The sequence below is a fragment of the Mya arenaria genome, chromosome 2 (genome assembly GCF_026914265.1).
Source record: "Mya arenaria isolate MELC-2E11 chromosome 2, ASM2691426v1".
Classification (NCBI taxonomy): domain Eukaryota; kingdom Metazoa; phylum Mollusca; class Bivalvia; order Myida; family Myidae; genus Mya; species Mya arenaria.
Genome location: NC_069123.1, coordinates 69,463,345 through 69,477,114, shown reverse-complemented (window position 1 = coordinate 69,477,114; position 13,770 = coordinate 69,463,345). Strand labels below are relative to the sequence as shown.

General features: G+C 37.3%; 1 protein-coding gene across 1 annotated transcript in view; it reads left to right on the top strand.

The window, feature by feature from the left end:
• The first annotated feature begins 315 nt into the window (after positions 1-315).
• Positions 316-13,770, top strand: part of LOC128205504 (uncharacterized) — a 115,030-nt gene continuing 101,575 nt past the window's right edge. Inside the window, exon 1 of the mRNA XM_052907222.1 lies at positions 316-768. The gene's annotated coding sequence lies outside the window, so the exon portion shown is untranslated. The remainder of the gene's footprint in view (positions 769-13,770) is intronic.

The following is a 13,770-nucleotide window of genomic DNA, read 5'->3' as shown; positions in this document are numbered from 1 at the left end:
AAGAGGAACTTTGAGATGAACTTTGATAGTTTATCATAAGTCTAAAGTTATATGTAAATTTATGTTGGGCTCAAATTTTGATCCTGCTGACTTATATAATTAATGTGGAGCTCTTCACTACAACTGCTGGGTAGGAAGTATGGATCAGGTGTACCCCAATAATAATTACCACATCACTAATGCTAGCTAGTCTGGCTAGTGGCTCATTATACAGTTTGCTTATAAGCAATTCGGCTTTTAAGATGGCTTAATCTGTAGTCACCAGCAGCTTGATTATAATCAATGTGCAATTAATCTTGATAGAGTACTATGATATTATGATATGAATGAAAAACTTAGAATATTTATCATATATATTTTTATAAGAGAATAAATGGATAGATATATTTCCAAGGGAAAAATTTGGAATTTACTCCTGTGAAATCAGTATCAGAGATTGAAATTGAGTCTGACACTTCTGTTGTACAAATGCTGGGCAGACATCTGATTTGACTTTCAAGCTTCATTTTTGTGTGTATATTGAAATATTTCAATAGTGAAAATTCATGACAACATGTTATTGCCTGGTAGTTTGTGAAAATAATAACATTTTGGAGAACAATAAATGCCATTGTGTTTGTGCAGTTTGTTCATATACATTGGTGCAGGTTTAACCAGCTCAAGTTGTTGCATGGGTAACGTTGTAAATGGTTTTAGGTAATTGAATGGTTGCAAAACATTTGCAGACACTTACATTGGAATTCGCAGAAAACTGGAATGAATTAGCAGGTAGGTTTGTTTTCTTTTATGTTATCTTTTGTTAATTTTATTTCACAGGATTACTTAACTTTTAATACTTTAAACTTTAATTTAATCAATCATATTTTTGTCCCAAATTATTTTGTCTACAGAGCGAAAAAAGTGAAAATGTAAAAATAGATTTTTTTAATATCTACTTCTGTTAATAGTGACTCTTCTTTGTGATAATAAATCTTAAACATTTTTCATTTTTGTTCAAACATAAAATCAGAAATGGGTGCACTTAAACATGACTTTATTGTATCAAAAGCACTTTTGATTCTCCTAAATTCATAAATTACTGAGTGCTTATATGAATATTAAAAAGTTTAAAGCATGTTCTAGTAAATTAAGAATTAAATCAGTAAACATTTGGAGCATTAAAATACACTTAACTGACATTTTAATTTGTAGCAGTGCCCATACTGGCAAGCTTTATAACCTATTATTTCTCAATATACATAAAACAATGATAATCACTTTTTTTAAATGTTAATTGAAATATGTACATAGAAGATTAGATTTTCTAATTTTAAATTCCAATTATTATTATGATATTGTAAAAGTTTTGTAAATGTTGATGCACTTTGCTTACATCATGCCATGTGCAAGAATGCAGTACAAGTACATGTATTTTTAGGGCTGTGTGCAAGAATGCAGTACAAGTACATGTATTTTTAGGGCTGTGTGCAAGAATGCAGTACAACTGCATGTATTTTTAGGGCCGTGTGCAAGAATGCAGTACAAGTACATGTATCTTTAGGGCCGTGTGCAAGAATGCAGTACAAGTACATGTATTTTTAGGGCTGTGTGCAAGAATGCAGTACAGTGCATGTATTGTTAGGGCCTTGTGCAATAATGCAGGACAAATGCATGCATTTTAGGGCCGTGGGCAAGAATGCAGGGCAATTGAATGCATTTTAGGGCCGTGTGCAAGAATGCAGTACAAGTGCATGCATTTTAGGGCCGTGTGCAAGAATGCAGTACAAGTGGATGCATTTTAGGGCCGTGTGCAAGAATACAGTACAAGTGGATGCATTTTAGGGCTGTGTGCAAGAATACAGTATAAGTGCATGCATTTCAGGGCATGTGCAAGAATGCAGAACAAGTGGATGCATTTAAGGGCCGTGTGCAAGAATCCAGTACAAGTGCATGTATTTTAGGGCTGTGTGCAAGAATAGAGAACAAGTGGATGCAATTAAGGTCGTGTGCAAGAAAACAGTACAAGTGCATGCATTTTAGGGCTGTGTGCAAGAATACAGTACAAGTGGATGCAATTTTGGGCTGTGTGCAAGAATACAGTACAAGTGCATGCATTTTAGGTCTTGTGCAAGAATACAGTAAAAGTGCATGCATTTTTAGGGCTGTATGCAAGAATGCAGGACAAGTTCATGCATTTTTGGGCTGTGTGCAAGAATGGACAAGTTCATGCATTTAAGGGCTGTGTGCAAGAATGCAGTACAAGTGCATTTATTTTTAGGGCCGTGTGCAAGAATGCAGGACAAATAAATATATTCTGAGGGCCTTGTGCAAGAATACAGGACAAGTGCATGTATTTTTAGGGCTGTGTGCAAGAATGCAAGACAAGTTCATGCATTTTTAGGGCTTTGTGCAAGAATACAGGACAATTGCATGTATTTTTAGGGCTGTGTGCAAGAATGCAAGACAAGTTCATGCATTTTTAGGGCCGTGTGCAAGAATACAGGACAAGTGCATGTATTTTTAGGGCCTTGTGCAAGAAAGCAAGACAAGTTTATTCATTTTTAGAGCTTTGTGCAAGAATGCAGGACAAGTTCATGCATTTTGCATTTCAGCAATTTGCAACTGGAATTCTATCTAGGTACATACTGCTGAAATGTTGAAAATAGTTATATGCAATGAACAATAAAGGGGAAAAATACCTGTTTTCAAGAATAAGATACACAAGATGGCAAGGACCAATCCGTTAAAAATATATAATTTAAAGAATTATAAAATACTTTGTATTTACCCTAGATTACAAATTCATCAATTGTATGAAATAGTTTTATTTATGAGTTGTCTTAATTTTAATCTGCCCTGATCCTTCTTTGATAAAAATGCAGTTTGCTGAAAATGTAGGGCATTTTTTTCAAATGCAAAACCCTCTACCTTCCTCCGACAATTTCTTCCTTTTTCAAGTGCCTTGTTGCAATCCTTTTTTCCATAGCTAAGTAATTGGAAGTAATGTATTGTTCCTTTGACACAATAGTACATCTTCCTATCAAAGGTACCAGCTCTTATTGAAATGATTACTAGTAATAATGACTGACTGCACATGTCTCAGCAGTGAATAAAAACCATGTTCCTGATATTATTTTTGTGGCCAAACTGTTGAGATGTCATAATTTCTATGTAAAACTATTTGTTTATTTTGGTTGGTGTGTTGGTTGATTAAGTACTGATGAAGTGGTTAATTTGGATAACTGAGGTAGCTATGTGAGATCTGAGACCAAGTATTTGTGGCTTTAATAGAAAATCTGGTAGCAGTTATGTGGAGGTCTTTGATGGTCACTGTACCAGAGAAAAGGAAACAAATTGGTTGTATGATGGATATTTCTTTTGCTGTGAAGTTTCAGCAACTGCTCAAGGGGAGAGAATATTGCCAATGATATGCTTAAAATGGCATGGAAACAAACTTTCCGGTTATAATTTAAGTAATATGAAGAAATTACTCAGACATTTGGCAATACTGTTTACTATTATTAACCAATACACAATGTATTTGTTAAAAATTCACACATTATATAAAAAAGGATAAAAACAGAATATGCTGAAAAAGTGACATTTGCTGTTAGTAGTATTAGGATTTTTTGTAATCTCTTTGGGAGGCTTTGCTTCTTGAGAAATGAGGTAATAAACAAGTGATAAATAAGTAATGCAGAATTCCTATTGTTTAGACTACTGTTGATTTAGTTTGTAGGAAGTGCTGAAATACTGGTTGCAAAGTGACGACCTTGGCTCCAGTGATTGGCCTTTATGGTTCTAGAATAGGCACCCCATTATTTATTTGGAAGATGTTTTGCTGTTTGACCTTTGTCCTGTAAATGCCAACATTCTCCCTGTACTGATTAATTGGCAATTCCATTTTGTATACATACCTACTTATTACCAACTTATTAGTTCTGGCTTATTAGCAGGAGTAAAGATCTGAATATTTGAAAAATGAAAATTGATCACTTAGGCTTAAGTGTTTTTGCAGGTGAGCCCAGCTTCATGTTTCAAGGTGTAACCTTAGCATCTTTAACCCTTCAGCATTCCTCATGAAGCAATTTATGTAAATTAGTTCTAGCTTTGAGTTCTTTGAAATAAAGGAGTTTGAATGTATTTTAGGAATCAATTTATGAGTCTGACAATGAAAAAGTGTTAAAAGGAAGAGCATGTTCTTCTGTTGTTAAATGAGGACTTGCTCATCTGTCAAATGTGGGAGAGGTATAAGACAGTTGGCTTCTATTTATGCCTCAATGTTTGCTTTCATATGACATCAAAACTGTCTGATTTCATGATTTTCGTGCAAGAAGGTAAAGGTGCTATTTCAGTTGTTTCTAAAGAATTTTTCTGCATGAAAGCTGATGTCAGATGCTAAATTTGCTTTATCAAGCATTACCTGTTCATTTGTATCTGGAACATTTGCTTGATGTATTTGCACTGGTATTTGGTCACTAATTTATATTACAGTTGGAAGAGGTCATAATGGCAGTTGTGGTTTGTCAGGTAGTCTGTTAGAATTCTAATCCTGACAAATTACTATATACTGTGAAATCATTAATGTTCGTGGGGCATTAATGTTCGTGGTTTTCGTGGGTTAGGTGATCCACGAATTCAAGATCCCACGAAATATAAACCCTTTATTCACTTTTTCAATTGCCTTGTTACGTACATACTCTAGTATATTATTTACAGAGGTCGCAGTATACAGTGTTAAAACCTGTCTCACTGTATAACTTACGATCATTATTCTGTTAATATATTATAACTGCCTTTAACAAATAATGAACCAAATCAATTAAATGTGTTTTATGCAGCAAATGACAGTTATAAGCATGTGTTTAAACGTGTGCTGTTAATGAAAATCTCCAAGTTTACAAGATGTGCGTGATGAGTGTCTGTACTCGATTTTTTTATTTAATGAAATTATTAATCGATTACTAGTACATTGAAGGTTACTAAGCACCGAACGTGACAATATACGCACCTTTTCAGTGTTTTCACAGTTTGCAAAATTCTTAATTGGCATTAAATGGCTTCCCCTATCTGTACTTATGATCAGGGTACATCTTCTTTTATTACCTTTATTCCCAATTAAATCGATAAGTGACATGGGTATATGCACTAATTGGCATGTCGTACCACATTAGCGAGTGTCATAAACCGAGTGACGTAGAAGACGGAAATCACGGGCCAGCGCGTGGATATTATGCAGACGATCTAGGACGATCGCATCTTCGATTTTTTTTTTCAAAAATGAAAATCCACGAATTTAAGTACCCACGAAATTGTTTTTTTTTCGGCAAACCACGAAATTTCATGCCCACGAACATTAATGATTTCACAGTAGAACAAGAACATATATTCAATGTATGTTAGAGTGGAATGTGAATAGAAATTACTAGGACTACTGCACTGCTATATTGTCCAAATCATGGGAGAAACATGATTTTTACACCCCCACCCTCCACCATAGAAAATGAGAAATGAAAATAATTAACTGTTGTTTTTAAAAAGTAAAAATTACTTTATGACACCAAGTCAGCTTACTTTCATGTTACCAGCAGTGAAAAGGATGAAGCTGTTTAAGGTTAATATTTTGAAGTAAACATTGCATGGTTTAAAATTGTATTTACAATTAAATATCCTTATGCCAACACAAGAAATATTTCCTGTATTCTGCCTTGGCTTGTACACCGCAATGCAATGGGAATACAAGATAAATTAGTATTTGGCATAATGAGAACAATTCCAGATACATAATTGCATGGTGTTCTGGCACACAGGTCCATATTTCATTGTAACATGAGAAATGACCAGGCACTTGACTTGATGAACTGATTTTCCAGGTAACTGACATGCTGTAGTCTCTCAGGTGTGAACATTTGTATGGTTTATGTTTTTTTTCTAAAGCCAAGAATAGTTCTTATTTTCACTGAAAATAAATCTTACACTTTTCTGAAAAGTCTCTGTAAGGCACAGTATATATTACTTAAGAAAAGTTAAAAGGTAACATTTGTTAAAGATATTGTCCAAATTGCACCGGTTAATTAATATTCGGCCAGCTTCAAGGTAAACTTACTAAAGAAAGAATTTGAAGCCATTCAAGTATAAATCACTGATATTAACATAGAATTTAAAGTATGTGTGTGGCCAGTTATTGAAGTGTAGTCCTCATGATTATTTGCTAAACTTCTGTGGAGCTGAATGTATGTTCATGGACCAACATTGAAGTGAAGTCTGCATGGTTGTAGCTGCTTCACTTCTGTGGATCTGAATGTATGTTCATGGTCCAACATTGAAGTGTAGCCCTCATGGTTTTAGCTGCCTGACTTCTGTGGAGCTGAATGTATGTTCATGGACCAACATTGAAGTGTAGCCCTCATGTTTGTAGCTTTCTTAATTCTGTCGAACTGAATGTATGTTCATTTACCAACATTTGAAGTGTAGCACTCATGGCTATGGCTGCCTCAATTCTGTGAAGCTGAATTTATGTTCATGGACCAACATTGAAGTGTAGCCCTCATTGTTGTAGCTGCCTGACTTCTGTGGAGCTGAATGTATGGTCATGACCCAACATTTGAAGTGTAGCCCTCATTATTGTAGCTGCCTCAATTCTGTGTAGCTGAATGTATTGTCATGGACCAACATTGAAGTGAAGTCTGCATGGTTGTAGCTGCCTCACTTCTGTGGAGCTGAATGTATGTTCATGGCACAACATTGAAGTGTAGCCCTCATGGCTATGGCTGCCTCAATTCTATGTAGCTGAATGTATGTTCATGGACCAACATTGAAGTGTAGCCCTAATTGTTGTAGCTGCCTCACTTCTGTGAAGCTGAATGTATGTTCAAGGCCCAACATTGAAGTGTAGCCCTCATTGTTGTAGCTGCCTCACTTCTATGAAGCTGAATGTATGGTCATGACCCAATATTGAAGTGTAGCCCTCATGGTTGTTGCTGCGTCACTTCTATGAAGCTAAATGTATGTTCATGGCCCAACATTGAAGTGTAGCCCTCATTGTTGTAGCTGCCTCACTTCTATGAAGCTGAATGTATGGTCATGACCCAATATTGAAGTGTAGCCCTCATGGTTGTTGCTGCCTCACTTCTATGAAGCTAAATGTATGTTCATGGCCAAACATTGAAGTGTAGCCCTCATGGTTGTAGCTGCCTCACTTCTGTGAAGCTAAATGTATGGTCATGACCCAACATTGAAGTGTAGCCCTCATGGTTGTTGCTGCCTCACTTCTGTGAAGCTAAATGTATGGTCATGACCCAACATTGAAGTGTAGCCCTCATGGTTGTTGCTGCCTCACTTCTATGAAGCTAAATGTATGGTCATGACCCAACATTGAAGTGTAGCCCTCATGGTTGTTGCTGCCTCACTTCTATGAAGCTAAATGTACGGTCATGACCCAACATTGAAGTGTAGCCCTCATGGTTGTAGCTGCCTCACTTCTATGAAGCTAAATGTATGGTCATGACCCAACATTGAAGTGTAGCCCTCATGGTTGTTGCTGCCTCACTTCTATGAAGCTAAATGTATGGTCATGACCCAACATTGAAGTGTAGCCCCCATGGTTGTTGCTGCCTCACTTCTATGAAGCTAAATGTATGGTCATGACCCAACATTGAAGTGTAGCCCTCATGGTTGTTGCTGCCTCACTTCTGTGAAGCTAAATGTATGGTCATGACCCAACATTGAAGTGTAGCCCTCATGGTTGTTGCTGCCTCACTTCTATGAAGCTAAATGTATGGTCATGACCCAACATTGAAGTGTAGCCCTCATGGTTGTTGCTGCCTCACTTCTATGAAGCTAAATGTATGGTCATGACCCAACATTGAAGTGTAGCCCTCATGGTTGTTGCTGCCTCACTTCTATGAAGCTAAATATTGTATGTTCATGACCCAACATTGAAGTGTAGCCTTCATGGTTGTTGCTGCCTCACTTCTATGAAGCTAAATGTATGTTCATGGCCAAACATTGAAGTGTAGCCCTCATGGTTGTTGCTGCCTCACTTCTGTGAAGCTAAATGTATGGTCATGACCCAACATTGAAGTGTAGCCCTCATGGTTGTTGCTGCCTCACTTCTATGAAGCTAAATGTATGGTCATGACCCAACATTGAAGTGTAGCCCTCATGGTTGTTGCTGCCTCACTTCTGTGAAGCTAAATGTATGTTCATGACCCAACATTGAAGTGTAGCCCTCATGGTTGTTGCTGCCTCACTTCTGTGAAGCTAAATGTATGGTCATGACCCAACATTGAAGTGTAGCCCTCATGGTTGTAGCTGCCTCACTTCTATGAAGCTAAATGTATGTTCATGACCCAACATTGAAGTGTAGCCCTCATGGTTGTAGCTGCCTCACTTCTGTGAAGCTAAATGTATGTTCATGGACCAACATTGAAATATAGCCCTCATGGTTGTAGCTGCCTGACTTCTGTGAAGCTAAATGTATGTTCATTTACCAACATTGAAGTGTAGCCCTCATTGTTGTAGCTGCCTGACGTCGGTGAAGCTGAATGTATGTTCATTTACCAACATTGAAGTGAAGTTGGCATGGTTGTAGCTGCCTGACTTCTGTTGAGATAGATGTATGTTCATGGCCCAACACTGAAGTGCAGTCTGCATGGTTGTAGCTGCCTCACTTAATTTTCTGTGGAGATAGATGTATGTTCATTGTCCAACATTGAAGTGCAGTTTGCATGGTTGTAGCTGCCTCACTTAATTTTCTGTGGAGATAGATGTATGTTCATTGTCTAATATTAAAGTCTAATCCTTTAAGTTGCATTTGCCTCATTTCTGTGGAAATAAATGTTTGTTAATGGCCAAGCATATGTAGCCAGTGGTATATTCTTGCTGTCCTTACTCTGCTGATATCCTCCTAAAAGATTTGATATAATTTTGTTATGTATTGAAAAGTTTAAAGTTTAATATGTTCTTCATTGATAACAACCTGTTGCTTGAGGAAACCACTTGAGGTTTGGGTGGAATTTCCGAACCAACAGGGAGTCTGCTCATAACAAACTATACTCTGAATAAAACAGGTCTTGTTTTGTATTAAATGGGGCAGATTTTGGTGTTTCTGAAGTTTTTCTGTGGGTGCCTGTTTCTGTGGCCATAATTTTGGAATAGATTCAAATTAAAAGTGTTCACAGGTAATTGAATAAAATTTTAGAAACAGATTATGCATTATCCTGGCAAGATATGGCTTATAATATCATGTGGAGATGAATCGTAAATGAAAAAATAAGCTGATGAGTAAGTTCTGATAGTAATCTTAGCTTTCTGGTAGCTTTATTGTAATTTGATTGTAAATGTCAGCACAGTTATTGTTTAATAACACATCCAATGTGTCTGCAATATGATAGAAACAATGTTTAGTGGTATGTTAATATTTTCTGTGAATTCTCATGAAAACGTTTTTCCAATTTGGTAACATTGGAATTTGTCGAAAAATACCTTGCACCTTTAGTATGGTATATTAAATAATATTTTAAGTAGCTCGCTACACTATTCTATGACTTCTCATAAATGTTTGTTTCCCATTTGGTAACATCGGAATTTCATGAAAAATACCTTCTACAATTAGTGTGATATAAATAATGTATAGTGCTTCAGTACTGCTTTCTGTAACTTTTCATGAATATTCATATCCCCTTTGGTCCCAGAATATTTCTTAAAAAAGACTTTTGCGCATTTTTTTTGCATATAGTGTTTGTTAATATGCAGTTATTAAATTACATGTGGTGGGTGAAGCTGGATGCTTGTCGGGCGACCACTTGCATCAACCTGCTCAGTTTTAGAAAGGATGTTTTGACCTGTTTCTTTTATATTATACCAATAATGACCGACTCATTACCAAAATAATAGTACAGCAGATAAAATACTGCTCTCCCATTGGACAAAATATATTTATGACACTAACATGTGTTTTAACGGAGGGTCGACAGGCTGAATCATTGTTAAGACAACAACGGTCAGGTGTCTGTCTGTCCTTTGTGTTGCATGTTTAATAAACTGTCCGCTACCATGTTACTAGTTTGACAAATAGGGACTTGATGAGTTCCTAGGCATGTGAACAACCCTATTACTATGACTGCCATTAAATATGAAAGGAAAATCACTTATGCCTAATACACTTCCACAAATTAACTGTTTATGAACCTCGGCACTTTTACCTCCGATTTTCTATTTATTTTATGTGATTCTTAAAATCTGGTGAAAATGAAGTGGGAGGGTCATTGACATTTTATTTTATGACTTGTTCTCTGATGCCAATCAATTTGCTGGCAATGGGCTGTTGAAATATATATCTTCCAAGTAATTGGTGTAAGTGATGTTAGATAAACAAATTACTTCATATTTGTCATTCCTTTTCCTGAAAAATGGTGCCATTAACTGGTTTACTTGGTTTTAGACTGTCAAGAAAAAAGCCATTATAGGGAAAGTGTCAGTGGCAGCCCAAATATTTGCTATGACTTTTAAAGATTTTAACATAAAACTTGTAACACATGTTCAGAGTAACAATAAACACGCAAAAAAATCCCATAATTTACTAAATACTGGTCATGTTTTGCCCCCTTGAATGATTCCGCAAATCCTGTCGTGCATTGGCATCTGACTGTTCCAAGATTTTGCTTTGCATTCCCTCGTAAATTTTGATAAAAAAGATGGCCTAAGACCTATAAAAACGGTGTAGAAAAACATGCCGGTTCACAGCAATGCCTGCTGAATGTCCCAACAAAGTTGTGTAACACTTCAGGGTGACATGTTTCACTGAATGTCTCAGGAAGATGTGTGACAATTTAGTTTAACCTTATTCACCTCCCTCCAAAGCAATGCCTGTCACAGGAAGATATGTGACAGTTTGCAGTAACATGTTACACAGCCTACAGCAGCATTGCCTGTTGAATAGTCAAGAAAAATATGTGCCAGTTTTGCCTTTCTACACAGCAATGTCTACTGAGTGTGACAGGAAGTTGTGTGACAGGTTGGTGTAACATGCTCACTTCTCATTCCAGCAATATCTACTGAATGTCACAGGAAGTTGTGTGACAGGTTGGTGTAACATGTTTTATCTCCCTTTACAGCAATGTCTACTGAATGTCACAGGAAGATGTGTCTCTGTTTGGTGAGCCATTTATTGCCTCCCTTTACATCAATGTCTACTAAATGTCACAGGAAGATGTGTCTCTGTTTGGTGAGCCATTTATTACCTCCCTTTACATCAATGTCTAATGAATGTCACAGGGAGATGTGTCGCGGTTTGGTGAGCCATGTTTTACCTCCCTTTACAGCGATGTCTGCTTAATGTCACAGGAAGATGTGTCGCGGTTTGGTGACCCATGTTTTACCTCCTTTCACAGCATTGTCTACTAAATGACACAGGAAGTAGTGTGGCAGTTTGGTCTAACATGTTTTACCTCCCTCTACAGCAATTTACATCTAGGAAGTTGTGTGACAGTTTGGCATAGCATGTTTGACCTCACTTCACAGCAATTTCTACTGAATGACACAGGAAGTATTGTGAAAGTTTGGTGAAACATGATTTACCTCCCTCTACAGCAATGTTCATCTAGGAACTTGTGTGACAGGTTGCAGTATCATGTTACACAGCCCTCAGCAGCATTGCCTGTTGAATAGCCAAGAAAATAATTATGTGACAGTTTTGTTCAACATGTTTTACCTCCCTTTACAGCAATGTCTACTGAATGTGACAGGAAGATGTGTGACAGGTTGGGATAACATATATTTCCTCGCTACACAGTAATTTCTACTAAATGTAACAGGAAGTTGTGAGGGTGACAGCTTGGAATGACATGCTTCACCTCATTTCACGGTAATGTCTGCTGAATGACACATGAAAATGCTTGACAGCTTGGTTTAACATTTTTTTCCTCACTCCACAGCAATGTTTGCTGAATGTCCTGGGAAGTTGTGTGACAGAATGGCATAACATATTTTACCTCCCTTCACAGCAATGTACATCTAGGAAGTAGTGTGACAGTTTGGTGAACCATGTTTTACCTCACTTCACAGCATTGTCTTGTGAATGTCACAGGAAGTAGTGTGACAGTTTAGTGAACCATGTTTTACCTTACTTCACAGCAATGTCTAGTGAATGTCACAGGAGGTAGTGTGACAGTTAAGTGAACCATGTTTTACCTTACTTCACAGCAATGTCTTGTGAATGTCACAGGAGGTAGTGTGACAGTTTAGTGAACCATGTTTTACCTTACTTCACAGCAATGTCTAGTGAATGTCACAGGAGGTAGTGTGACAGTTAAGTGAACCATGTTTTACCTCACTTCACAGCATTGTCTAGTGAATGTCACAGGAGGTAATGTGACAGTTTAGTGAACCATGTTTTGCCTCACTTCACAGCAATGTCTAGTGAATGTCACAGGAGGTAGTGTGACAGTTTAGTGAACCATGTTTTACCTTACTTCACAGCAATGTCTAGTGAATGTCACAGGAAGTTGTGTGACAGTTTAGTGAACCATGTTTTACCTCACTTCACAGCATTGTCTAGTGAATGTCAAAGGAGGTAATGTGACAGTTTAGTGAACCATGTTTTACCTCACTTCACAGCAATGTCTAGTGAATGTCACAGGAGGTAGTGTGACAGTTTAGTGAACCATGGTTTACCTCACTTCACAGCAATGTCTAGTGAATGTCACAGGAGGTAGTGTGACAGTTTAGTGAACCATGTTTTACCTCACTTCACAGCAATGTCTAGTGAATGTCACAGGAAGTAGTGTGACAGTTTAGTGAACCATGTTTTACCTCACTTCACAGCAATGTCTAGTGAATGTCACAGGAAGTTGTGTGACAGTTTACTGAACCATGTTTTACATCACTTTACAGCAATGTCTAGTGAATGTCACAGGAGGTAGTGTGACAGTTTAGTGAACCATGTTTTACCTCACTTCAAAGCAATGTCTTGTGAATGTCACAGGAGGTAGTGTGACAGTTTAGTGAACCATGTTTTACCTCACTTCACAGCAATGTCTAGTGAATGTCACAGGAGGTAGTGTGACAGTTTAGTGAACCATGTTTTACCTCACTTCACAGCAATGTCTAGTGAATGTCACAGGAAGTTGTGTGACAGTTTAGTGAACCATGTTTTACATCACTTTACAGCAATGTCTAGTGAATGTCACAGGAGGTAGTGTGACAGTTTAGTGAACAATGTTTTACCTCACTTCACAGCAATGTCTAGTGAATGTCACAGAAAGTAGCTTGACAGTTTAGTGAACCATGTTTTACCTCACTTCACATCAATGTCTAGTGAATGTCAAAGGAGGTAATGTGACAGTTTAGTGAACCATGTTTTACCTCACTTCACAGCAATGTCTAGTGAATGTCACAGGAGGTAGTGTGACAGTATAGTGAACCATGTTTTACCTCACTTCACATCAATGTCTTGTGAATGTCACAGGAGGTAGTGTGACAGTTTAGTGAACCATGTTTTACCTCACTTCACAGCAATGTCTAGTGAATGTCACAGGAAGTTGTGTGACAGTTTAGTGAACCATGTTTTACCTCACTTCACAGCAATGTCTAGTGAATGTCACAGGAGGTAATGTGACAGTTTAGTGAACCATGTTTTACCTCACTTCACAGCAATGTCTAGTAATGTCACAGGAGGTAGTGTGACAGTTTGGTGAACCATGTTTTACCTCACTTCACAGCAATGTCTAGTGAATGTCACAGGAAGTTGTGTGACAGTTTAGTGAACCATGTTTTACATCATTTTACAGC